Below are 27,096 nucleotides of genomic sequence, written 5' to 3' on the forward strand. Positions count from 1 at the left end.
AACTGCTGGGTGTCTGGTTATGATAGGCCTCACCCTCCCTCCTGGGGCCTCAAGTGACAAGTCCTCAAGCCGATTTCTGCCCTTTTTGGGGTCCTTGACACGGCGGCTGCGGTTTTAGTACCAGAGGCTGCAGAGACCCTTTGCGGTTGGGTTCATCAGCCACCGGAGTCCGCAACAAGCTCTGGTCCTGGAAGCGAGAGCGATATCTTTCCTGCCCAATCAGAGAGCCGGGTTTTTCCCAGGCTCCCGCCCCATTCTACCCTCACGCCCAATCGTCGCTCTCCGAGGCCGGGTGTCTGCTGTCAAGCAGCCCGGTGGGCTCCGCCGAGGCGAGGAGGGGCGCTGGTGCGAGATGTGCTCCCAGGAGTCTGCCGCGGAAGTGGGAAACCTGTAGGCTATAGTCCAGCTGTGCCGCGCCGAGGCGAGCAGGAGCTGGGAACAGGTAGGAGGCAGGACTTTTCCTTCTTTGCAAACGAAGAACGCGTGTCTCCATGCGGTCGCCTCCTTACCAGTCCCCCTTGCCCCGCCCTTGTTACCCCAAACCAGCTTTGGTCACGAAGTACGGAAGGGAGGATTGGGGTAGAGGTTTCGGTGTGCAGGAAGGAAGGATGCAGGATGCTGGAGCCTGGGGTTACGGGCAGCGAAGGACGGCAATGCTCCAGGAGAGGGGACCCAGCCTGGGCTCCAAGCTCCTCAACTTTCCTCTGTGACTGAGGTTGCTCCCGCCGGCTGCCCCCGTGTGGATCCGGCGGGGGTCGAAACCAGGGGTCTCAGATCGCAAGGGCTCTTGTCCTCCCCACGTCTGTCTACACCTCTTCTTCCCTGTGCTACACCTGAGGGCTAGACTCGCGCATCCCTACGCCAGCCGTGGGTGACTGCCGCGAGCTAGGAGGAGGATGTGCTGGATCCTGGCTCTGTTGAGAACTAGCTCCCTTCAGGAATGGGGGTTGGGGAAAAATTCCTGCAACTCGAAGGCATTTTCCGATTAATTACATCTCTATTGGGAGGGCACGGGCCCTTCTCCAGAGCCTGCTGCAGACGAGCGGGTAGTGACAGAGTAGGCGTTGCCTCTTCTACCCGGGTGTTTTCTGTTGGGAATTACCGCTTCACCTAGTTTCTGAAAGGTATTCCCAGAGTCCAGTGGCTGTGCCCGAACGGGCTCCAGAATGCTGCAAGGCAGCCTCCCGGGGTGACCGCATCTGGGTCGTAGGTGTTGGCCCAGTGCCGCTTCCTCCTGGGATCAGATTGTTGAGAGCAGTGGGAAGAATTGCAGAGAAACCAGACCTGCATCCCCTTGCTCAGAGACTGCAGACTCCTTGCTTTGAAAAATTCCTGAAAAACTGGGTTGATAGGAAGCGGAAAAGATGCAAGAGCTGCAATCTTACTTTATATATATATATATATATATATATATATATATATATATATATATATATAGTTTTTGTTTTTTCCATGCCAAATCCAGCATGGGCATTTATATGTGTGCTAGTGCTTGCATGTCTCCAAGGTGGAGCTATATATAGCTCCTGAACACCCAGCCTGGCTTCCCTGCTGCTGAGCAGGCTGCCTTGGCCTTCTAAAGCAATCTGCAAGCACTGAGTGGGAGGGACGAAAGAGAATCAAATTCTCCATTGGGGGAAAAGCCAGAGAAAAGGCACTCACACTGACGAAACCCTGCATGAAATAATTTCTGCAATCCACATAAAGATCAATATTTTGAACATTATTTTGAATACATTCTTAGGATGCTATCTTATCGTCATCCATTTCCTTCCGTTTTTCAGCTTCATAGAGTGCATACGGACCTTACCACCGTGAAGGATAACACAGCATCAGATAAATGTGTATTCTGTCTGGGATATTTTATTAAACTCGTCAGAGCGTAATGGTGTGCTTATGCCCCTGTCTTGGTTATTTGGAAGGAAATGTAGCTGGGTGGTAACCTAGGGCTACCAACCCTTGGAGGTCTAGAAAAGGACCCACCCACTTTCCAGAATGCCTAATTATGTAACTATTAGAATTTTCGGGGATCCTATCACTTGGATAGTGTATCTATTTGTACAAAATTTTCTTGTGGACTTATTTAAATTTGTGCTGCAGTTTCATATCATACTTATTTCAATATCTTATTACTTTGACTTTTATTTTATACATGTATCTGCATTTTTCTTACTGCTTGTAATTATTTATTCCTGATGAATTTCTTTTTATTGTTGCAGATAAGAAAAATCTTCAAGGATACATGTGATATGTTTAAAATCTTCAAACAGTATTGCAGTAACTCTCTGTGTAATACTGCATAGCAGTTTTCCTTCAAATAGAATACCTTTCAGCTTACCACAATTTTTGGTCAATGTTGGTACCAGTAACAATATACACTGTTTATTCAGTTCTGATCTTACATATATCCCTAGAAAATTCAATTCTGATTTCCAGAATATAAGTATAAAGTGCCATATTATTTCTTAGATGTGTGACTTAGTCTATGAAGTTAACCATCACAGGCAGAGGGAGCTGGCTTTTAATTTTTGCTAATTGCCTGATAATCTGATCTGGGATAAAGTGGTTATTCTTTTAGGGTTCAGTTCCCATGTCTTTAAAAGGAGGGTAGTAGCATTGAGTTTTTCTGTTGCTGTGAAGATTCTACAAAATGTATGTATGTTTCCATGTATAGTAGCTTCTAATGGAGCTACTATTTATTATAATACTTTGGTCTGTGTCACTTATATGCATTTTTAACATTTATGGTTCTAATGCAGAGTGACTTTTCTCTATTAGAAAACTTATTTGGAAATCCTATCATGGTCAGTCATATTTTTTTTGCTTAACCTTGTTTGCATATCTGTTGTTTTCAACTAGACACAAGTATTTTGCAGAATATTGTAACCTGTACTCCATTGCATTGATTCCTATTGTATTCTTTGTATTCATTTGCATTGAACACAATGCTGAGAACCCAAAAGGTGTTGCTGAAAAAACATCATTGTAAGGCATTATATGGATGAGCGCTGCAATAATTTGGGGATCGTTTGTTTATTTAGGGAAGTGTGCCATTAGAAATTATGGAAACTTGAGCCTCAGTTATCCTCTTCATGGTAAGTGAAGGATAATGTGAGGTGTTTCTACACTCTTCCACAGAGTGATTCGATTTTCTAATGGGGTGATGATTCTACTGGTTCTTCCACACATTTTCTCTTATCTTGCACCCATTGCAACCAAAGTCACCTATCGTATTTCTGTATATAATAAATTTCATTTACTATAATTACCTTATTATGAAATAAATTAACAAATGTCTCCATCGCCAATCATTTCTCCATGTAAATTGGCTGTGATCTACCTCATGTCACTAAAGGTATCCTAAGTCACTAGTATGCTCCTCCTCTTCAAATCCAATGTTTAATTTTTTAAAATAGTGTATTTTACCTGTCATTTTCCTTAAGATCTTTTTCTTCCTTGAAATTTCACTTCTCAACATTTCAGTGCTCTGAAGTCAATTTTTCTCTTTTCTAACCGTCTCTTCTTTATCTCCCTCCCATTTCCTCTTCCCTCACATGGATGATAATTTATTTTATTGGAAATAAAATTTTCTTCCCATTTCTCTTCCTAAAATCCCCCTCACTAGCCATTCCAAAATACTATCCCAGAGACCTATGTATGCTAGTATTTAAGTACTATTGTGCAAATAGATGAATGTCAACAAATTCCTTGGGGGTTATTGTTTTATGGGGTTTTGTTTTTTATGGTAATGTTGATTGAACCCAGGGCCTCATGAAAGTCTGCCAAGCATTCTAATACCTAGCTACATTCACAAGTAGGGGAATCACAAGTTAGATAATGCATTTAGGATATTGAAAATAGGGATTGGTCTATAGTAATTATTTGTAAGTAATAACTATTGTTATGATGAAGACAATATACCCAGTGGAAAATGTTCTCTGTTTTTCACCTCACCACTAGGTATCACCCCTAAACAGGCTTTTACCAATGGATGCCACATCTATCAGGCTTTTTGGCTTGGGCTTAGTTTTTTTGACTTTCTTTCTTCTACCTTGAGGTGTTCAGCATCTATTCAGTAATTAACATTCTTTTTTATCTTAACTCTAATTTGTATCCTTCTGTGTTTTCTCTAGTGCCAGTTTCATCTGTTATTGGATTAGTGCTTGGATTAGTGCAGTAGGCAATGTATCAGTCTCTCTGCTTTAATCTAAGAAGTCACTTGTTATTATGGATATGATATACTTCAAATTTTCATTGTTAGTTCTAGGTTACATCGAGACTTTCTCTGTACTTTAATTCACATCATAAGGAGCTCTGATTTTGTAGCAAGAGACACTTGGGTTCAACTTGTAAGAATAGAGGGTAGCATATTTATTTCACTTGGCTGTATGAATGATTTATTGTGTGCAATTGCATTTAAAAATGTATAACTATATACTTATTAAAATAATAATAGACAAAAATTACATTTTATGATTATAAGAAAATTCAGAATCACTTTTAAGATGGAAATAAATCTCCATGTAGAGAGATACACTTTAATTCTTCCATTCTCATGCTTATTAATATACTTAGACGTTGTCAGTATGCAGATTTGAGTTTATAGTGAACATTCTTTTTAGTTTAGCTTTTAAAAAACATTATCATACTCCAGATACTTATTTCATTAAATATTCTTAGACATTTTTGTGGGTTTCAAATTTTCTGTTATATAGATAGGGCTTTTAGAGGATTTCCAGTTTTACACAGTAAAAAAATTAAATATGTACATATGTTAGATTTTTTTTCATTTCTGATAATTTCCTTATGAATATCTTCATGGTTACTAGGGGAAAGATACAAATATTGTAGCCACCTAGTACTAACAAATTGCTTCCCCCAAAACATACACACATATATATGCTACAAGGTGAGGTACATGAATTTGACAAACCTGTGCTATTCCCATTAAGGCTTGGTATTATACTTTAAAAAAAAAAAAAAACTAACCATTTTAATAGTAGAAACTGTGTATCTAGTTTTTTTTTGAGTGTATAGTTTTTTGAGTCTATAGTTGTGAATCTATAGTTTTAGATGAGTTCAATAAGTGCTTTTATTGCTTTTTCTTTATTTCTTAATCTGTGGATTATATTTGACTATTTGAGTCTTCATGTTTTCTCCGTACAATCGGAAATCTCTGCATCATAACCATAGTTGTTATCTGTGACAAACATTTTTCTCATTTTATTTTCTGCCTTTTTGAAAATATTTTCAGTCATATAGAATTTTATAACTTTACTATAGTTTATAAATTTACTTACAATACAGTCTATTGTATCCTCATGGCTCTAAAACTTTCTACTTCCAAACAAAGAATTGAATATAAAACATTATGAGGGGGCTATTGCTGGACCTTGTCCCTCTGGAGAATATTTGGCTTATATGTATCATGTGTATATCACAGTGTGAAATGTCTCCAGGGGACACAGAAAATACACTCTCACACTATTAGGATCTCATTATTCTTTATATGGCTTGTCAATGGAGGGAATAGTACCTTAATTCTTCCTGAGCTACTATTGTCCATTTTAAAAGTACCAGAGGGCAAAATGTACTATAGAAGATATTAATGACCAGGTTACTCAGCCAGAGCGGGGCACATTATTTGCACAATTATCTGAATGACTCAGGCACTAAATCTGCTTCTGCCAGGATTATCCAGATGGTTTTTAATTCACTAGATAATTGCTCACCCCATGCTTGATTTTCATGATATAAACCTGAGACAATCATTGCTTTTCCTGTGCTGCTTTGTTACTGTGTACTCTCAAAATGTTTAGGATTGGTTACACTACTTTTATGAGAGATAAGCTTCCTGATCCTTAAGTGCATAAGTTTTAAGAGTTCCATAGAGCTTTTCTGCTCATCTAATTAATAGGTATGCGGACTGGGAATTGGTTACTTAATTTTTTAAAGACTTTTTTTCCTTGGTAATAGATATATTCAGAATTCAGAGTCCTCTTTTGAGTTACTCTCTCTTGTAGTATCCTTCCCTTGAAGCTCTTGCCATAACATAAGCACAGGTGACTTTATAAAACCAATCTTTGCCTCTTTGGCTCAAATCTTTTCTGTCTTCTGCAATAAGATGTCCAAAGACCTTTTAATTATAAAAGCCCTTTATTGAATGGTGCCTGGTAACTTTTCTAAATGCATTCTTTTATCATTCAAGTGACTTCCATCTCCATTTGTTCACAATGCTGATCACACTAAATTGCTTGCATTTTTCATAATGGATATTTTTTCTTCTCTGATCTCCTCCCCACAACACATTTTATTCTCTACCATGAATAACTTGGCTCCTAGTCTGTCATGTAACTGACATGTCTGGCCTATTCATGCCTCTAGTAAGGTGCTACTTTCCTGGATTTTTAGTCTTGAGTTTAGAGTCCTGACTCAGTGCTTCCAAAAAACCTGTGAATATCCCTGGGATGTAGCTCAAAGGCCTATGTTCTATTTCTAAAAACTTGTATTTGCTGTCTCTGGTTCTCCAAAACTATATGGCATTATATGATAAGTCAAAATGAAGAGAAAGTTGAACAGTAAGATTATGCAAAAATTATTTTAATAATTCAAGTAAAATATACAGGCAAGAACATTTGCCATGAAAACTAAAAAGAAATACACTTGGGAGCAAAACATAACTAATATTCTGTGTGTGTCAGTTGAAATGATCAAACAATTAAGTAAATGTAAGATATTAAAATATATTTAAATAAATATATTTCATTTTCCAGTAGAAAAATAAATAAATCAGAAGTTTAGGCAATGTCTTCCCTATATTGCTTCAATTAACCACCATGTACTGAACATTTACCAGAAGGTATTATTTTAGATGCTTTATACATAGTTTCTCAAAACTACAAAACCAGTGAAGTAGGATTTTAAAATTTGTTATTCCCAGTTTCAGATCAGGAAAATTAGAGATTTATTAAAAAGTAAATACTTAGAGAAGTTAGACTGTACAACCATGTTGTCTGACTCTAAAACCCAAGTTTTTAATCATTGTGCTGTTTGTGCCCAATTCATAGCCCCGAAGATACCTGGTTTTAGTACTTGTGAGTCATGTTTAAAATTTTTCTGTGAGGATAGAATTTATTGCTATACTTTCAAATCTACTTAATGTTAGCATAAGGACTGAACTGTTCTAAATTTTAATTGTTTTGTTTGTAGATCATAAAAAGGTCTTTCACTATCGTGATTTACATGAAGTTTCTCAAACGTTGCAATGTACAATTTAAATATTTATTATTAGAATTTTGACTGATGTATAATAAGTTTTTGTTTTTCTGCTCTACATTTACTTTCTAATGTCATAAAGCATGAGCAGTAAAACTATCTTAAGGTTTTTAATTTGATGTATTTAATTGTAATGGTTAATGAAAACACAGATGTGTTAGCCATAACTGGCAAGATGCCTTCTAAGATATTACAAGCTATATTTTTAATATTTTAACTGAAGATACAACTTGTATAATCCAAGAAAATTTTATACCAGATAAAAGTTTTTCTTGTATATGTCTTGCTTACTTTTCTTTCAATGCTGGGACAAAATACCTGACACCCAAAATTATGGAAGAAAAGGTTTATTTAGCTCACAGTTTGTGGAAGTTTCAGTCCATCATCAGCTGGCTCCAAAGCAAGGTGGTATGGCACAAGGGCAACATTTCAAGACTGCAGAAGATAGCAAAAGCAAGAAGAATAAAAAGTGGGGAGAGAAAACCTCTTTTTCTGCCTTGTATTGTAAGCAGGCTACCATTCCCTAGAGTAGGTATTACACTAACACCATCTGCCTGCTTTCCTCTTGCACAGGCTGAGGATGTTTACTAAGTGAGGACCTTGACTCCCTGCTGAGTTGCTGAGTTAAACTTCTTTACTTCTCAGATTGACACAAGGTATCAACTATAACAGTATATAATTTTTATAAATTAATGCAATCCATTTTGATTGGAAATCTTTTAAAATGACTAATGGATTGCTTTACTTGGTCTATATATACATTGTTTTGGAGATCATCACAACTCCTGCTACTAAAACATTAACATGTTTTTAAATTTTGTTTTTTTTTGTGAGTATAATGGCAATAAAAGCGATTCATCTAATTTCTATAAAGTACTACATTATTGTATTCCTTTAAAAATCTTTCAAAAGGAAAAAATAACAAAGATATAGAAAGGCACAGTGAAAAATGTTCAGTTGTAACAACATAGTCATTACCTACAAATCAGCACAGTTCATGATTAAAAAAAAAAAAAACAAAAAAACATAAACAAAAAAAACCTTTCTCCTATTCCCAAGAACCCAGTCTTTGCCAGTCACTGCCCTCTTGCAGTTCCCCAAAGGTATCAGTTTTTTGACTTCTAAGACAGTGGAACAGTTTTACTTACTCTCTCTCTCTTTTTTTTTTTTTTCACTTTTATCTATTTTTTGACATACTGAAGATTGAACCCAAGGCTTTAGACTGAGTTAATCTCCTGATCCTTTTTTACGTATTTTATTTTGAGACAAGATCTTTCTAAAGTACCCAGGCTGGGTTCAAACTTGTGATCCTCCTGCCTCAGGCTCCCAAGTTCTGGGATCACAGATATATTCCGTAATATCCAGGTGTTTTAACTATTGTTGGCATTTGTCAGAACACTCATGAAGCATGTACTTTTTTGCATCAGATCTCTTTGGTTCAACATTGTTCTTGGGAGAAGTATCCATTTTCTTGCACATAGCAATAGTTCACTTTTATTGCTCTGTGGAACTGCATCATATAAGTATTCCAAAATGTACATCTTTATTCTATTATTGAACATCTGGTTTGTTTCCAGTTTTGTGCTATTACTAACAGATCTCCTATGAAAAATCATGTAGTGCATATGCATTTTTGGTGAGATGTACCCAAGGGTTAAAAGTCATAGGGTACAGCTACTTAAAATTTTAGTAGATTGTTAATTTTTTCAAAGGGATACACTAATTTTTCTATCCCACTTGTGTTGTATGAGATTTTCAGTTACTCTATAGCTGTGCTAACACTAGGTACTAACTGTTTTTCACTTAAACCATTCTGTATGGTAAGAACGTGTGTAGGTAGATAGTAAATAGTTTAAATTTGCATTTTCTTCATTAATAAGAAGTTGCACACTTTTTCCTATGTGTTTCACCCATTTGGAGCTATTGTTTCAAAGTTCCTATCTAGTAGTTTTGCCTATTATATTATTGAATTAGTTTTCTCTTACTAGTAGCATATAGAAGATTCCTTGTATACTCTGACTTTGAGCCCTTTGAGACTATTTGCAAATATCATGTCTATGATTTTCCTCAACATTCTCTTAACATTATATTTTATCAGCAGATGTTCTCAATTTTAGTGCAGTCCACAATTAGTGTCTTACTTAATAAATCCTAATTACTAAGTCATGAAATAATTTTCTGTATTGTCTTCTAGACATGACATTATTTTCCATTTCATCTGGAATTGTTTTTTTTTCTTGTTTGTTTATGACTTGAGTTTTAAAAATTTAAATGAAGATAAAATTGATCCTGAAGCAATTATTGAAAAGATTGCTTTTCCACATATTTAAGAGTACTACCTGTGTCATACTTCAAGTTTCATGCATAGGCATATTGTTTTTGGACATTCTATTTTGTCTCCTGGCTTATTTATCTGTCTTTGAAATAATTAACATATTCTTAATTACAACATACTTAAAGAAGGCTTGATAATTACTAGAATAAGATCTTCAGCTTCATTATTTTTGTTTGTCTCAACTATTATTGGATCTTCGCCTTCCTATATAATTACCATGGTCAAATAATTTCTACAAAATATTCATAAGAATTCTGATTAGGTTGGCTTTGAAGCTATGTTAATTTTAGGATGACTAACATTTAAAAACAGTGACATCTTTAATTTATGATCATGGCCTCTATGCAATTTCATTTGATCTTGAAAAGTTTCTCTAATTGATATTTAAAGTTTTTATTGTAAAAGTACAATAAATGTCTTGTTCGTCATTTAGTATTTTTATATCATTTTAACTGATATAATTTTTAAATTTCGACTTCTATCTGTCATTAATAGAAGTATAATTGACTTTTTTTTGGTTTTGGTACTGGGGATTGAATTCATGACCTAATGCTTTCCAAACAAACACTTATACTGCTAAACTAAATCCCCTAGCCCAAAATGTATTTGTTATTTGTTGGATTTATATATACACTGGCGAACTCATTCAATAGTAATGATTTTTTTATTCAGTTTTTAGGTACTTAATATTGTTACAGTTCTTGAAAATAACAAGTTTATTCTTTTATGTTGTTTATAACTTTTAAAAAATAATGGACTTTATTGTACTAGGTAGCATCTTTAATGTAATGCTAAGTAGCACTGGTGATAATCTGATATCCTTATTTTATTCATGGTTTCTGAAGAAAAATTTTCAACATTTTATCCTTAAGTATTAGAGCTTTCATAAATAGCTTGTGAGATAGTTGCCATTTATTTCTGTTTAAGATTTTTAAAATTGAAGCCAGATGTGGTGATGCATGCCTGTAATCTCAGCACTATTATTGGCCTCTTATTTTCTGTGTAATAAAATCTGAAGTTAAAAAATTCAAATTCTATTCATATTTTATAGTCACTTTATCTCTTTTTGGTAAGTTGTATTTTTCCTGGAATTTGTCCACATGAATCTTCAAGTTTATTGAGCATTGTCTTTTGAGATAGGGTTTCACTATGCAGTTCAGGCTGGCCTTGGACTCACTTGGTAGCCCAGGCTAACCTTGAACTCATAGCAATCCACCTGCCCCAGCGTCCTGAGAGCTGGGATTACAGGCATGAGCCACCACAACTGCCTTTTTGTCTTTTTAAAATAATTTCACACTCTTTCTAATATACATAAGATTTTTTTTTATTTAAAAGGAAAAAGAGAAGAAAAGCAGAACAAAACAAAACAGTGTAAGGGTACAAGTAATTCAGAACTACAAAACAAACAAACAAAAAAACAGTAAGCTATCACCAGTTAATAGATTACATGCTATCATCTTAGAAATGGTGTTTCAGGTCACAGGATCAAAGCATACAAAGTGAACATTCAAACAGTGAGACTGCAAACAGTTGTGTTCAGTAATCCAATCAAAAATATTAATATGGTCTTCTATTTAATACACCTAAACACCCTTGTTGTTGTATCCTTTAGGGCACTTTTCCCCCCTCTCTTTATTACAATAAAATTTACACATTTTGAGTTTTTTGCTCCCTTAGATCTTATTACTTTTTTTATACATAAGATTTTTAATGGTGATGTCTTTCCACTCATTTAAATTCACCCAAAAGCTATTTGTGACATTCTGTGTATATTTTAAAAATAATCTTATGCATAAATATAGTTTGAAATACATTATTATTAATATTATTAATATACAAATTGAAAGTCGTATCATGCTATCTGTAGTCTTCTATCATCTTTTGAAAATCATGAGCTGTATTTCTTTATGTTTTAGTGCTAATGTACTGTTTTCAGCACTTAGATATCTCTAAGGTGAAATATAATTTACTCAACACATTGTTGAATCCTTGTTTCTAGTTTTCTAAAAAAGAGTGTTACAGAGCATAATTCTACATGTAATTTCTGTACATTTCTGGGAATATTTCTCTAGAACACATCTCTGGAGTGAAATTGTTAGCAAAAGAAACATCTTTTGTAGATTATTGATATTTCCAAGTTATTCTTAAAATGAGCAAATATTCTCTAGTAATTTATATCTTAGCAACAAGAATGAGTATTTACATTTGCAAGTCATCTCTAGTGATAGTATTGATCCTTGAAATATATTTAAAAGATTTTAATGTTCATGTCAAACTAATACTGAATGAATAACACAACTGAAACATAATTATGTGTTGGTGTCATCATAAAACACAAAATTTGCTGTTTCCATGTGGATCATTTTGTTATTTTCATATATAAAAATATTTTAGTTGTTATAGAGACGGTAAAATGTTTCCATTAAAGGACCCTATATTGTTCTTATAAAATCAAATGACAAATCTCCCTGCTTTGTTATTTGTATGGTCGTCCTTCTTTCACCACAGAGCTTTAATTCTATATTCTGGCTGTCACAGATCTTGGAACAGTTACTTAATTTCTCTTCCTCTGAGTGGCTTAATTTTCTAATGTTGGGAAAATAGATAGTTTGGTTTGCTGAACTGATTATTTAGGTTTGATTATTGGGACGTACTCCCTTAGACAAGTGCCTTTTTCTTGACTTCCTGCTTAACATCGTCTCCAAATCATTCTTTCAGTATACAGACGTGAGAAGGGAGCTGTCTCTCACACGTAATACAAGGTAGTCCTTTCTGTTAGCTAGAAAGGGAAAGAGATAACACGAATGATACCTCTTTAATTTATTTTCTAAGTGGATGCAAAAATGAGAGCCAGAGAATAGGACTACACGAAATAGAGAGGAGAGGAGGGATGAGGGAAGAAGGAAGGAGTAATGGGGGAAAGATAAATAGAGAGTGGAGGGGGAGGGTGGGACAGAGGGAGACAGAGACAGAGACAGACATGCAGAGAGGTGCCTACTAAGTGGCAGGTGTTTTAAATATGGAAATATAGTAAGGAATAAGTCAAAGGTTCCCTGCCTTCAGGCTGCCTTAAGTGTGGAATGTAGCACTAAGGATAACCTAAAATTGAATGAGAGCTTTGATGTAAGGAGAGTGATGAGTGATGGTATCAGAGAAATGTTTTATTCCAGGGGCAAACAAGGCATGGAAACAACAGTTATGACTGGCTCAAGTAACAGAAAGAAACCTAATGTATGCCAGAGTTTAAGTTAAACAGTAGCAAGACATGTGGCTGAGGAAGACAAAATGACAGCCCCCCAAATTCCTTGAAAGTGTTAGATTGTGCCTCTTACCCTTCAAGCAATGATTCAGCGTAAGGCAGTGATTTAATCAGATTTCACAACAGGTTTTTGAGGATTTAATTATGTAAAAGATACTAGATATAAGAATACTTTGTAATTTCAAATGAGTTAAAGAAATTAAGTCTTGATTTGAAAAAGCATGCCTAGACCACTCCATAAGATATCTTGCTGTAAAATTAGAAGACCACTCTACTTTTTAAAAACATCTCAATTTTTCTCACTTTTAAATTGGTTCTGCAGGTTAATGGGTCTAATTCTGGCTGATTTGTACACATACATAACTTGTTTTGATCATTTCCACTCCCAGTCATACCCTTTGTCCTACCTTCCCCACTAGTTTGGAGGAGAGGGGACTGTTTCAGTATGCATATTGTAATAAACTAGTAATTTCACTGTGGACTTCATTTTTATGGTAGGTATTATATTAATTAAGGGTCTCTAGGGGAACATGGTCAATATACAATATATGTATGACCATACAAGGGTTTTATTAGGTAGACTTGCAGGATCAGAATTGGGCGAGTCTCTATGGCCATCTACCAGATCAGAGATGCAAGCATCCAAAATGTCTGTCAACAAATAGAAAGCAGAAGGCTGTAGTAGCAGTGAAGGTCAAAGGCCTGGAATGTCACAGTAGAGTCATCTGTGCCAGTCTGTGTTGGCAGGTGAAAGAGTCTGCATTGGAAGGTCGAAGAATCTCTGCTGGAAGCCTGTAGGAAAGGGAGACCAAGCACATCCACAGGCAATGGCAAGACCAGAGCTCCTCCCAAGAAAAGAATACATTCTTCTTTCCCTTTTTATTCCATCCATACTCTAAGCCTATTGGTCAGAGGCTTTGGGGTGGGTTTTCCCTTCTCTGTTTGCCTCTCACAGGTCAGCCATCTATTGGCACACTCAGAATTTACTAACCTATTATTTGGTTTTTACTCAAGTCAAGTTGACATGTAATCACAGCTATGTTATAAAATTAATAAAAGGGATTAAATATATATAGTTATCTTAACCTTTTGCACAGTTTATGTGAGAGCCTGGTTTCTGCTAAGCTATAGCAAAGTTCACAAATGTCCTGGATTTTGTTTGAACCATGGCTTACAACACCATCACGTTTATTTTTCTAAACACATGTGGTTTTTTGTTTATACACAGTCGTATCTGTTAGAGAAGCATATGATACAACCATATACATTAAGATGACAAAATTAAAACAATGTCTAGTAGTGCTAGGACTTCAGAGATACTTGAAATTGAAGGTGTTGATACCATATTTTGAAACTTATACCTCATATCAGACAAACTTTTTCCCTGTTTTATTTAGTATGTGGTAAAGTAATTAATTGTAAAGCAGAAAAATTGTCATTATTATTGATGTAGTGGTTTTATTGGTCATATTCAGATGTGCTCAGAGAATGATTTCTAAGCATATGCGAAGTTATTACTTGACATCAGTTCCCTCTACTTTCTGATATTCTGCTGAAATTATATAATCAGAAGTCACAAAGAATAACTGACACGCAGTAAGTGTGATTAATGTCCTGTATGTTTCTTCTTTATTTATAATCTCGTCTTAAAACCTTTATTGTTTGTGGAAATATCAGAGATATACTGACAATTCTTGCCATTTTTCTAATATACAAAGCAATTGTATTTTTTAAAGCTAGTAATCACCTATTATTTGATATATCAGAGAAATATTTGCCAGACTTTACTCAAGAGGATTTTCTTTCATCCAGAGAATATTTTCCTTTACAATGCTTGCAACGTCCTTTGTCTTGAGATCACTATTTGGATCTTGATTTATTATTTCTGCTTTATGATTGCCATGAATGTTTTGCACAGCTTTTGTATGCTTATCTCTCTCTCTCTCATTCATCACAAACTGGCTTTGATGTAAGGTGTGGCAAGTGCTATGGCTGATGGTTGCTAATACAGTGTTATTCCATTTGTATCAAATCAGTTTTCTTTGATATTTATTCAATAGTAGACTTTAGACAAAATTCTGGGCAAAAACAACATATTCTTTTTACAAAGTGCCTTTGATGTTCTAACAGGACAGAAATTTTATCTGTGTTTATACTGCATATCTGGTAGTAACTTCTCAGTTTTCCATGTTATTCTTTGTCACATTTGGGAGAAGCTTTTCTTGGCCTTACTTATCCCAATAAACCCGGAATTCCCTGTATGTCCCCAGAGTACCACATATGAATTTCTACTATCACCTCTATAGCACCTCATCATCTGAACTTATATTTATATCTGCTGTCTTTACTAGTTTGTGAGAATGGAGGCCATTTTTTCTCCTTTCTCAACTTCCATTCCTAGAATACCTCCTTGCGCCTAGAAATGCTCAACATACAGTACATGTCTTTTCTTAGTAAACAAATATATCTTTAAATGTTTTAAGATAGTGTTGCATATTCTGAAAATGCCAGAGTTGATTATGTCCTCATGTCAAAAATAAGTGTTACTATGCTAGTATTCTGCAGATTTTGCTACTCTTGGATTTCATGATATCCAGCTCTCAAGGGATTCTGATTGCCTCAGGACTTGCTGAAAGAAAATACAAATTCTTTGTTAAACTCTGGTATGTCATCCACTGAAAAATGCACTGCAAATGTTTTGTTTCTTATAGAAGAGATAAATATTGATCCCTTTAGAGGAGCACCTCCTCAAATCCTCATGGTCATTTTGCAGCTAACAAAAATCACCCTGAATGAAAATTATTTTCAAAGTGTGTGTGTGTGTGTGTGTGTGTGTGTGTGTGTAAGAATGAAAAATAGATATGGAAAGGAATGAGCTAAGAGTACCTATCCCCCTGGATGAAGAACTCAATTTCATTTGCCGTAGCCATCCCCTAAGCCTGTGATTCTTAAGCATGCATGGACTGGAAGAGTGTGTTGAATTGGATCCTTGGACTCACTCTCAAATACTCTGATTGGGTTGATCTGAAGTGAAGCCAGACAGTCTGCATTTTACAAGGTTCCTGAGTGATGTTCACACTTCCTTTTTGAGAACACCCTGTGAGCAGCATTGTCCTAAGAACTTCTGGCTCTTTACCTTCTTCCTTAATGGGTAACTATTACTTTTGGCAAATAATCACACCAAAGTATTTAAAAGGAGCAAGACAGCTTTTGTTTATTGAATGATGTCACATTAGCAGAACTTCTGGCTTTGATTTAACATTACTAATACATATCTTCTTATTGTTAAGAAATTATAAGTAGTCTTCCAGAGCCTGATGTGAGTACTATTGTGTTAGAGAAAATATTGATATTCCTGTTGCTGCTACGAAATTTAAGAAATATGTTTATTAGAGTCTGAAGTTTTTATTATAGTCAAGCCTGAGGGTAACTGGTGGAAGAGCCTTCTTTCTCATTAATTGATTTCAAACCTCTTATGGTTTAGCAGCTCTAGAACATGGGATGAATATAACTTACCATGACAAGTAACTGCTAAACGTCCTTCTGCAAGTAAGAATTAAGTTCCACAGGTGCTCCTAGAATTTGGAAGTCAGGATGGCAGTGTGACGTACAACTTTACCTGGATGTTAAAATCACCTAGGTAACTTGAACAGTTTTGATGCCTGGGTCCCAGTATTTGAAAGCTGAGGTTTCATTGGTTTCAGGTTGATTGTGAAGATTGGAGAGGAGAACGTGAAGGAGAGGTGTGCAGACGGGACCATCACCATTTCTTCAGGTCTGCTTCCATATGTCAGAGCCACCCAAGGGTTAGGGTTACCTTAGGCCTAACCCTAACCCTCTTCATCTGAGGAAGGAAGCTTAACAAAAGGGATAAAGTAAAGTAACAATCCATGGCAAGGGGTTGTTCAGTAAATCGATGCCGGCATTTAGACTCAGGCAAGTATGGCTCTAGCTTCTTTTTTCCTGTTCTTAGAAGGGAACTAGATGAATTTCTCTCTTTCATATTCACTCTAGTTCTCTCTTTTTCTCCTTCGTTTCTGCTTCTCCTTTTCCTCTCGCTTCTCTCCCCTCTTCCTCCCCTCCCTCTCCCTTCTCTTTCCTCCTCTTCCTCCTTCTCTTCCTCCTCTTCTTCTTCTTTCTCCTCTTCTTCCTCTTCTTCTTCTTCCTTCTCCTCCTTCCCCTCCTCCTCCTCTTCTTTTTCTTTTCTTCTTCTTCCACCTCTTCCTTTATTGGATCTTGTTGTTATTTTTAATAAATCTAAATATCTTGGGATAAACGACAACCTCTAATCAATGTTAAGCAGCCATAAGGAGAGGAGAGTTGTATCCTCAATCTATTTCATAAATACAGATTTGCTGGTAGCACCTTGGTATTGGAAATGGAAAAACATGAATGCATCTGGAGATGAAACACTAGCTACTTCTTGGAACACGTCTGGAACTCATTGGATTACCCTGCAGTGAAGGGTCATTGGAAGTTGGGTAGGTAGCCTAGACTCAGAATATGGCCGCAGTTAGTGCTGTAGTTACAATTGAAAGCCATGATCAGTTTGCAGGGAGAAGATGACGGTAAGTTTTTCAGATGGAAGAATAAATGAACCCCTTCTGAACACTAGAACTATTACTGTTCTCTAATGTTAGGGAACACAAGTAGTAGGAACTAATGCACTTGAATACAGAGAAACAACCTTTGTGCATATGTAATAAATTACTAATGCTTTGAAGTTTACCGTTATAAAGCTCTTTTAAGCTCTATAATCTACCTGACTCTACAACATCCTTTCAACTGCTAGGGAAGGACAAAGTGATTTACATATTTAAAGGTGTGGGCAAAGTTTTTTTTCTAAACATAATGCAGCCATCCAGAAAAGGTATTCTCCTCCACCCACCACTTTAAGAAAACCCTCAGAGAAGTGAAATAACTTTGGGTGATTAATCTGTTAACTACTAGAGCCTAAGATCAACACCCAGACCTAGCACAAAAACTTGACTTAGAGTTTTCCCCTTACTTTTTTTGATTTTAGTGCTTTGATTTTTAAGTCACTTCTGTTGAGATGAAACTGTTATCATTTTTATAGAAACAATTATTTCCTTTATCTAAATGTCTATATAAATAAAAAATTAATAAAGGCCGTGATGCACTGAAAATGAATAGCCCATAAATTAAACCAAAATTAACATTGAGCTATTTTTCATGTAAAGACCTTAAATAATGTCCTAGTCTAGCTATCCTCCCCTCCCCTCCCCTCCCCTCCCCTCCCCTCCCCTCCCTTCCCCTCCCCTCCCCTCCCCTTCCCTTCCCTTCCCTTCCCTTCCCTTCCCTTCCCTTCCCTTCCCTTCCCTTCCCTTCTTCCCTCTTTTTTTCTCTTCTTTGATGGGGTTTTTGGCACTATGAAAGAGAAAAAAATATGAAGTAACAGTTGCCTTTATTCCAAGAACATGGAGAAAAGTCCAACAACCATAGCCAGTCTGGGCCTCTTCTGATCGGAACATGGAGTATAGAATATACATATAACCTCTGACCGGGGGTGGTGCTTAGTGCCGGCATTGATGACACGTGAGCAGCTGATTGGGACCTTTTTCAATGCCACTGGGAAAGGAAAAAGGAAGTTGTCATAGGGGAAGGAGGACTTGACTTCAACATCCCTTGGTTCTGCCTTCCACTGCCATAATATCATATAACTTATTCTAGGGAGAATAGATCCTCCTTTTTCTTCTTCTTCTTCTTCTTCTTCTTCTTCTTCTTCTTCTTCTTCTTCTTCTTCTTCTTCTTCTTCTTCTTCTTCTTCCTTCTTCTTTTTACTTCTTTTTCTTCTTCTTCTTCTTTTTCTTATTCTTCTTTCTTCCTCTTCCTCTTCTTCTCTTGTTTTAATTTTTGAAGGTACTTGGGGCTAAATCAAGGCTCTTCTCACTGAGATGCATTAAGTTGCCCTGGCTGTTCTTGAACTTGTTATCTTCCTGCCTCAGCCCCTGACTGGTGAAATTTCAGGCATGGGCCACTGTGCCTGACCCAATGAATCTCTCCTGCTTCAAACTCTGGTGTAAACTGACTCAAACTTTAATTAGTCATGCAAATTGATATTTAAAGTGAAAGACTTTCTGCTCATCAACTGGGTTTAGCATTTGTAAGCATAAAATCAATTTTGAAATGTTTATTTCTTCTATTTCAAGTGAGTTCTACTGAAGAAGCATTATAACTTCATTATGAAAAGAGTTTGTAGTACTATACAAACCATAGTTACAAACAAGGCACAGTAACATATGCATATAATTCCAGGTACGTACGTGGTTGAGGCAGGAGGATGGTGAGTTCCAGGCCACCCAGACCACTTAGCAAAATCCTGTTCCCTCCATTGTGTGTATACACACTTCAGGGAAAAAATTTTTTCTAGTAAAATAGGGACCTCTTGTAAAGTCATTGTGTCTATGAATTCTTATATTGCCTAGGTTTGTGTGTCATGTTTAGGTCTATACTATGATTCTTTAATCAGCTATAAAGTTGCTGAATAAACTGGGATTTCTTTGTAAACAGGTGATATATTTTATCTTCCAAGAAAGGCTCTAAATTTTTATTGAAAGATGTATGAGCCTAGTAAAGTATTAATATTTTCTGAGTATTTTTTTATTTTAAAGAGATTTATACAAAAGAGGACATAACAACACAGATCAGATCAGAACAATGCAAGTGACACAGAATTTTACCACAAGACAACCCATAATTAACTGTAACTACCATAATGTCTCTTTCTTTGAAATAGTTGAGCATAGCTAGTATCAAACATGACAAAACAGTATAAAACCATTCAAAAGAGTGAAAGCATTACAGGGCTTTCAGAACCAAATAGCAGAGAATGAACAATGGCTACTATATTATCTCATTTTCCATAGAAAATTTGTTTATACTATCATACATAATAATGTCCAATAAGAAACAACAGGATAGAACCAAAGGAAACAGAAAAACAAAAGCATAGCAGGACTTCAGAGTAAGATGATACTAAATCAGCACTGGCTATCCTAATGTCTTGTTTTCCTCAAAATAACTTTATACTATTACAGATAATAAAATCAAATAAACTAGTGTAAAATCATTCCAACTAATGAATGCAGACATTATAAGGCTTCAAAGCAATGTAATGGGGAATCATGATTAATATAAACTCTTATGTACTCTTACCATTTCTTACACTAGGGAGACTATATGGTATGTATACATGTGAGTTTGATTTATTTCTCTTATTAGTATGGTCTCAAGTTGCGTCCATTTATTTATAAATATCTCAATGTGATCATTCCTAATAGCTGAGTAGTACTCCATTGCATAAAGATACCACAGCTTTTTTATCCATTCCTCAGTTGATGGACACTTAGGTTGTTTCCAAGATCTGGCTATTATAAATTGTGCTGCTATGAACATGGGTGCACATATATCACTGTGGTATGATGTTCTCAGTTCTTCTGGGAATATGCCTAGATGTGGAATAGCTGGAACAAATGGGGCTTCAAATCCCAGCTTTTTGAGAAATCTGCAGACTGACCTCCACAATAGCTGCACCAGTCTACACTCCCACCAACAATGCAGGAGGGTTCCCTTTTCCCCACAGCCTCTCCAGCATTTGCTGGGTAGTTTTCTTGATCCTGGCTATGCTTTCAGGTGTGAGATGGAATCTCAATGTGGTTTTAATTTGCATTTCTCTAATGAGTAAAGATGATGAACATTTTTTCATGTATTTATTTGCCATTTGTATTTCTTCATCTGAGAATTGTGTATTCATCTCAAACACCCATTTTTGGATTGGGTCTTTGAATTTCAGGGGTCTGATTTTTTTTAATTCTTTATATGTTTTAGACAGAAGTCCTTTGTCTGAGGGACAGTTCACTAAGATTTTTTCCCAGTTTGTGGGTTTCCTTTCACTCTGTTGGAGATTTCTTTTGGCATGCAGAAATTTTTTAATAAGATGTGATCCCAGCTATTGATTCTGGAAAGTATATCCTATATGGTTTGATTCTTGTTCATGAATTCTCTACCTACCCCTATGTCCTCAAGATCTTTATCTAACTTGTCTTCCAACAGATTTAGTGTTTTTGTTTTAATATTCAGTTCTTTGACCCATTTAGATTTTAGTTTAGTATATGGTGATAGGCAATGGGTCTAGTTTTAGTTTTTGGCATGTGGAGAGCCAGTTTTTCCAGCACCATTTATTAAAGAATCTGTCATTCTTCCAGTGAATATGTCTGACCCCTTTATCAAAGATAAGGTGGTTGAGTGTGTTTGTAGTTGTGGTTGTATCTACTAATCTATTCCACTGATCTTCAGCTCTGTTTTGATTTTAGTACCATGTTGATTTTATTACAGTTGCTTTGTAGTATAACTTCAAGTCAGGGATTATGATGCCTCCTGCCTTGCCTTTGCTACTTAGAATTGCCTTTGCTATTGTAGGTCTCTTCTAGTTCCAGATGAATTTTAGGATTGATTTCTCTATATCTAAGTGGTATGTTGATGATATTTTCATTGGGATTGCATAGAATATGTATAACAGCTTTGGGAGAAAGGCCATTTTCACAATATTTATTCTCCCTATCCATGAGCAAGGGATGTCTTTCCATTTTCTGAGATCCACTTCAATTTATTTTTTCAAGATGTTATAATTTTCCCTGTATAGATCTTTTACTTTTGTGAAATTAATTCTTAAGTATTTCATTTTTTTGGATGTTAGTGTGAAGGGTGTGGCTTCTTTTATTTCTCTCTCAGTTATTTTGTTGTTAGTGTATGGAAATGCTATTGATTTTTGATTTTGTATCCAGATACATTGCTGAATTTATTTATTGTATCTAGGAGTCTTTCAATGGAGTTTTGGGGGTCTTCTATGTAGAGTTTCATGTCATCCACAAATAATGATAATTTAACTTCCTCTTTTCCTATCTTTACCCCTTTTATTTCTCTCTCTTGTTTTATTGCTCTCGGTAGTATTTCCAGTACTATGTTAAATAGGAGCAGCGATAAGGGACATCCTTGTCTTGTGCCTGATTTTAAGATAAAGGCCTTCAGTTTTTGGCCATTTAATATGATGCTGGCTGTTGGTTTGTCGTAGATGGCCTTTATCATATTGAGGTAAAGACCATCTATTCCAATTTTTTGTAAGGTTCTTAGCATGAATGAATGTTGGACCTTATCAAAAGCTTTTTCTGCATCTATAGAAATAATCATGTGATTCTTACTTTATTGATATGTTGGATTACACTTATTGACTTATGTATGTTGAACCATCCCTACATGCCTGGAATGAATCCCACTTGGTCATCGTGTATAATCTTCTTGATGCTTTGCTGCATCCTATTTGCCAATATTTTATTGAGGATCTTTGCATCTGTGTTCATTAGGGAGATTGGCCTGTAGTTCTCTTTTTAGTTGGGTCTTTCTTAGGTTTTGGTACTACAGTAATATTTGCTTCCAGGAATGACTTAGGAAGAATTGCTTCCCTTTCGATTTCATTAAAGAGTTTGAGGAGTGTTGGCATTAAGTCTTCCTTGAATTTCTTATAGAATTCAGCTTTAAATCCGTAGGGACCTGGGCTCTTCTTTGTAGGTAGGGACTTAATTACGTTTTCAATTTCATTACTAGAAATTGGGTTACTCAGAAGTTTTACATCTTCTTGACCCAGATTTGGTACTTCATATATTTCTAGGAATCTGTCCATTTCTTCTGTGTTATCAAACCTATGAGAGTAGAGGCTTTTGAAATAGGTGTTGATGAACTTCTGTATTTCCACAGAGTCTGTAGTGATTTCGCCTTTTTGATTCCTTATTGCATGAATTTGAGCGGTGTCTTTCCTTTTCTAAAGAAGGTTGACTAAGGGCTTATCAATTTTATTTATTCTTTAAAAGAACCAACTCTTTGATTCATTGATTCTTTGGATTGTTTTCTTAATTTCTATTGTATTAATTTCTGCTCTGATTTTTATAATTTCCTCTCTTCTTTTGGCTTTGGGCTTGACTTTCTCTTCTTTTTGTAGATGTTTGAGGTATAGCGTCAGGTTGTTTATTTGTATTCGCTCTGTTTTCCTGATGTGGGAACTCAATGCAATAAATTTTGCTCTGAGGACTGCTTTCATTGCACGCCACAGATTCTGGTAAGTTGTATTTGTATTTTTGTTTGTTTGTAGGTATTGTTTAATTTCTTCTTTAATTTCCCCTGTGGCCCACTGATTGCTCAAGAGTGTATTATTCAATTTCCATGTGTTTGTGGTGTTTTTGCAGTTTATTTTATCATTAATTTCTAGTTTCATGGCACTATCATCTGACAACATATGTGGGATAATTTCAGTTCTTTTGCATTTATTTAAATATGTTCTGTGAGCTAGTATATGGTCTATTTTAGGACTGTCCCATGTACTGCTGAGAAGAACGTATATTCTGATGTTGTTAGATGGAGCACCCTATATACGTCTACCAGGTCCATTTGTTCACAGATGTGATTCAGTTCTGTTATTTCTTTGCAGATTTTCTGTCTGGTTGATCTGTCCCTTGGTGTCAATAGTGTGTTAAAGTCTCCTGTTATAATTGTGTTATTGCTAATTTGATTTTTCATTTCTATTATCACTTGCTTTGTATAACTAGGTGGTCTGGAATTTGGTGCATATATATTTAAGATAGTTATCTCTTCCTCTTGAAGTTTTCCTCTAACTAGTATGTAGTGACCTTCTTTATCTGTTAGGGTCATTCTTGGTTTGAAGTTCACATTATCTGAAAAATGGAATAGCTACCTCTACTTTTTTTTTTTTTTGGTTCCTGTTGCATGAAGTATTGTTTTCCATCCTTTGATTTTCAGTCTGTGGATATCCTTTTGGGTCAGATGGGTTTCTTGCAGACAACATATGTTTGCATGTTGTTTCTTGATCCATTCTGCCAGTCTGTTTTGTTTAATTGGTGAATTGAGACCATTTACATTAATAGTTATAACTGTTATATATTGGCTTATTGTTCACATGGTATCTTTTTGCTGTTGCATCTTTATCTTTCCATTCTGTTTAGTTGTCTACCTTGCTTAGTGGTTTTTCCTTATGTTTGTCTAGACTGTCATTCAGTATTCTTTGCAGGGTTGGCTTGGTGTTCATGAAGTTCTTCAGCTGTTCTTTGTCATGGAAGTATTTTATTTCTTCTTCCATTTTGAAGGACAGTTTTGCAGAGTGTATCAGTCTAGATTGAAAATCATTTTCCTTTAGGATCTGAAATACTTCAATCCATGCTCTTCTTGACTTCATTGTTTGTGTTGAGAAGTCTGCTGTGATTCTGATAGGCTTTCCTTTATAAGTGATCTGTCTTTTCTCTCTGACAGCTTTTATATTTTGTTCTTATGTTTGATTTTTGGGATAATGGTTATTATATGTCTGGGTGTAGTTTTAATTTGGTTATGGCTATTTGGAGTTCTATATGCTTCACTAATACTAATGTCAGTTTCCCTTCTCAGGTTTGGGAAATTTTCAGCTATTACTTTTGTGAGTAGCCTCTTGATATCATTTGTGATGTTCCCTTCTTTTTCATTTATCTCTATCAATCTTATGTTGTTTTTCTTTGCATCATCTTGCAGCTGTTGAATTGTTATTTCCTGATTCCTTTTTATTTTTAAAATATCTTTCATTTCCTGTTCACTAGCTGCAATCTTGTCTTTGAGGTCTGAAATTCTATCTTCACTTTTGCTGAGTCAGTTTTGACAACTTTCAATGGAATTTTTGATATCCTGTACATCTCTTTGAATCTGCTTCATGTATTCTGTTTGTTTCTTAAATTGTTCATCCAGGGATTCTACCTTTTTGTTTTGTTCCTCTAATTTTTTAACTGTGTCTTCTTTAAATGTGTTCACCATCTCTTATTACTTTTATCATTTCTTCTTTTACCTGGGAGATTATTTCTAGTTTAAATTCCTTTAAAGCTTCCTGGAGTTGCTTCTTAATTTCAGTTGCTATTATTACAGGTATTTCAGGTGTATGGCATATATTTTCTTCTATGTACATGGCTCCTAGGCTTTCTTGCTATGAGCTGGAGATTTGAGATTGCATTTTGGTCTTTTGTTTTTTCATTTTCCTGTATTTCTGTGTTTCAAGTGTTTTTCTGAGGCTTCCCTTGGATGTGTTGGAAATCATCTCCTATGCCCTAGGCTCCTGGGACTGAATGGAGGTTGCTGAGCATGGTCCAGTCAGGCCCACAGGCCCTCTCATGCCACCTTCAGTGTTCCAGGTAGCTGGACAGGCACCTAACCACTGTTGATGATGGGCTAAAGCCCTCCCCAGGCAAAGACCAATGCCCTGGAACTCACTTTACCTCCTCTCAACTCCCGTAATTGAAGAAGGTCACTGGGCATAATCTACTGGGTCCACAAAACCTCCCAAGGCTAGTCTACTGTGGCTGAGAGCTGGGCAGGTCCTTGAGCACTGGGAGCAATGATCTTAAAGTCTCCCAGGGCTCAAGATGGTGCACAGACTCATCCCAGCTGCCAGCTGAGTTTCCTGGTTTGGGAGATTGTCACTGGGCATGTGCTGGGCAGGCCTGGAACCTGCCAACTGAGTGCAGCCTAGTGTGGCTGGGCTCTGGGTGGGTCATTGAGCTCTGGGAGCAATCTTCCTGAGTATTTTGATTTCATGTGGAATTGGGCCCATTTAATGTTTCTTTTATCCCATTCAGTGGATATCTATTTTTTAAAGCAATATGGATTATCATGTGAAATGAAAAGCATACTGGATAATTTAGAAATAGTCTAGAGGATTTTCAGTTTTTCTGACACCTCTGATGAGCACAGGTGGTTTCCATTCAACATGAGAGTTGGCTTCAGTGAAGTCTGTTGTGTCCAAGGAGCTCATTAATTTTCTTTCTCCTCCTCCTCCTCCTCTTCCTCTTCTTGTGTGTGTGTGTGTTTTGAGACAGGGTTTCACTATGTAGTTTGGACTCCCCTTGAGCTTACTTTGTAGCCCCGGCTGGTCTCAAACTCACAACAGTTTTCTTGCCTCAGCCTCCCCAGTGCTGGTATCACATGCATTAACCACCATGACCAGCTCAAAATTTACTTCTATTGCCATGGATAACAGAGCCTCTAGGAGTAATGGCTGAAGTGTCCTAAAATCCCATTACACAGAACTAGTAACTGAAAAGGACACTTACTTAGCACAGTGAGATAGCAGTTACTAACCCTTTCTTACAGATGAAGAAATAGTGAGGTGTACTGTTAGAGGCAATAAACAATCAGGCGAGGATTTACATCACATCTGATTGACTTTGGACCTGTCTTTCAAAGTTTTCCCAGATCTTCTGTTATCTTTATTTGAAAGGGCTGTTTTGTGCATTTGGGGCCAGGGAAATTCATATGATGAAAATTTGAGTTTTCTTTTTCTCAGAACAAACTATCCAAAGTTGCCCGTGAGTGGATTGCCTTATTTTCCTTCCATTGGATAATCTGAGCTGTCAAAGATTTTAATAGAGGCTATTTGAGACCAGCATTGTCTGACTATATGCATCATATTCCAGTTCAAAACTTTTTAACATTAAATAATAAAATGAATTATGTAGTTGTTTATCCCTCAAGGACTAATGGGTTCCTCATTCAGTTATAACTAATATGCTCAAGATGGAAGTTAACAGCTGCTGCTAATTCACCAAGTGGAATAATGCGTATTTATGAATATTCTTTTTTTCTAATATTGGAGAATACTAAATAAATCAATAATATGTAGACACAATAGGAAGATGAATTAATGACCATTGTGATTTAAAATTGAAGGTAATTGTATCATCACACTGTAGTAACTAGTGAAAAAATATATGTTCACTCTAGCCATCATAAACTTATTTTAATCTAAGAATCTGCTCTAAAATTTGTAAACTATTTCAAAACCAACTTTTAAATAGCAGAGCTTCTTAATTTGATCATCTGGCATATAAAATAAAATTACAGCTATTCTAATGAATAAGCAGCTGAAAGAAAGGAAGCAGTGACTTTTATTGAAAATATTTTGAGAATTAGAACTTGCACCTTGACTGTATTCCATGTCAATCTGTGGAACTCACTTTATTTCAATACTCTCTTTTATGGTTCAAATGAAGTACTTAAATATGCTTGCTGTGTAGCTTTACATTCTAGACAAGAAAGCAAGTATTAAGTATTCACCGTGTGTCAATGACAGCTGAAGTTGAGTGAGTAGAATATTATGAAGAGATCTACCTTGCTGAGGATGCTGCTC

At 36.0% G+C, this 27,096-nt stretch overlaps 1 protein-coding gene across 4 annotated transcripts in view; it reads left to right on the forward strand.

The window, feature by feature from the left end:
• Positions 1–308: 308 nt before the first annotated feature.
• Positions 309–27,096, forward strand: part of Cntn1 (contactin 1) — a 373,034-nt gene continuing 346,246 nt past the window's right edge. For 3 of the 4 annotated variants that reach the window (XM_013159444.3, XM_063254558.1, XM_063254559.1), the window contains exon 1: positions 331–442. The gene's annotated coding sequence lies outside the window, so the exon portion shown is untranslated. Of the gene's footprint in view, positions 443–27,096 lie in introns of all 4 variants that reach the window. The other variant, XM_063254557.1, reaches the window with a different exon arrangement.

The sequence above is a fragment of the Cavia porcellus genome, unplaced genomic scaffold, assembly GCF_034190915.1.
Source record: "Cavia porcellus strain 051 isolate PalLab524CR breed Dunkin Hartley unplaced genomic scaffold, mCavPor4.1 scaffold_8, whole genome shotgun sequence".
Classification (NCBI taxonomy): domain Eukaryota; kingdom Metazoa; phylum Chordata; class Mammalia; order Rodentia; family Caviidae; genus Cavia; species Cavia porcellus.